At 37.2% G+C, this 1,202-nt stretch overlaps 1 protein-coding gene across 1 annotated transcript in view; it reads left to right on the top strand.

The window, feature by feature from the left end:
* The window catches only part of LOC114026232 (protein FRA10AC1), a 55,331-nt gene that overhangs the window by 1,337 nt on the left and 52,792 nt on the right, over nt 1-1,202 (top strand). The window lies entirely within an intron of this gene.

Below are 1,202 nucleotides of genomic sequence, written 5' to 3'. Positions count from 1 at the left end.
ACCTTAATTCTCTGGGCCTGTTTCCTCATCTGAAAACCAAGAGTTAGATGTCACTGTCTAATACACAAGATCTAACCTCATCCTCAGTTGCTAACATCCTCCTCTGGAAATTATGTTGATTTCAATTGTATATGTTTTGCTTTCCCTTTTTATATTACAGTGCATATTATGGTACCTGGCATGTAGTAGGCACTTAATAAATGCTGGCTGAATAAATGAATGAAGACTAGCTGAACCAGTGTGCTATGATATAAAGAGCACTGATCTGGAGTCAGAGATTTTATTCCTAGTCATGTCATTTAACACCTGTTTCACTTTGGACAAGTCACTTCCCTTTCTCTAGGCCTCATTTCCCTCATCTAAAAATGAGATGTTGGACTAGATTAGGTATTCTTAGCCTGGGGATAGATTTCAGGGGGTCCATAAACTTGGATGAGAAAAAATACATCTTTATTTCAATATAATTTTTTTTGGTAATCTCTTGTATTTTGTGTGTTTGGAAACATTCTGAGAAGGGATTCGTAAGTTTCACCAGAAAGGGGCCAGATACAGAAAGAGTTGAGCCATTGTACTGTAACTAGATGATATCTTGAGAGTCTTCAAATCTCTAGTCTAGACCCTATGACAGTAATGCTTACACTTTTAACTTGAGCACTTTAGTAGGTCTCATTGATAAGAGATACTTCCGTTGGTACGAGCCACAACCTGTCCCTGCCTTCTCTGTTCATAAATCCACTACAGGAGGTCCACCCCAAGTTCAGTTGGCTTTCCTCTAGAGCTCTTTACCTTGCATTAGTAGTAGTGGATTATGTGGCCTGTCTGTTATGTCTTGACCTGGCTATGTGATGATGATAATAAAAGCTAACATTCATATAGTACTTTAATGTTAACAAAGTGCTTTATGTTTATGATTTCATTTGATCCTCACAACCCTGGGAGGAAGGTGCTATTATTATCCCTATTTTAGAAATGTGGAAACTGAGGTTGAGAGAAATTAAGCACTTGAGCTGGGTCACATGGCTAGTAAGTATCTGAGGCTGGATTTGAACTCTAGTCTTCTTGACTCTAAAGCTATCACTCTATTAAGTCAAATTTTCCTGTCATATATTTCTTAATTAGATTGATTCACAGTCTCAGGATAGATTTGCTGACATTCATACCTAAAAAAAGTTAAAATAACTTTGGAAGCTAATGCTTATATC

This window comes from Vombatus ursinus, unplaced genomic scaffold (assembly GCF_900497805.2).
Source record: "Vombatus ursinus unplaced genomic scaffold, bare-nosed wombat genome assembly UNPS02014833.1, whole genome shotgun sequence".
In the NCBI taxonomy this organism is placed as follows: Eukaryota; Metazoa; Chordata; class Mammalia; order Diprotodontia; family Vombatidae; genus Vombatus; species Vombatus ursinus.
The sequence above is the reverse complement of the archived record's forward strand: the minus strand, read 5'-3'. Positions and strand labels throughout refer to the sequence as shown.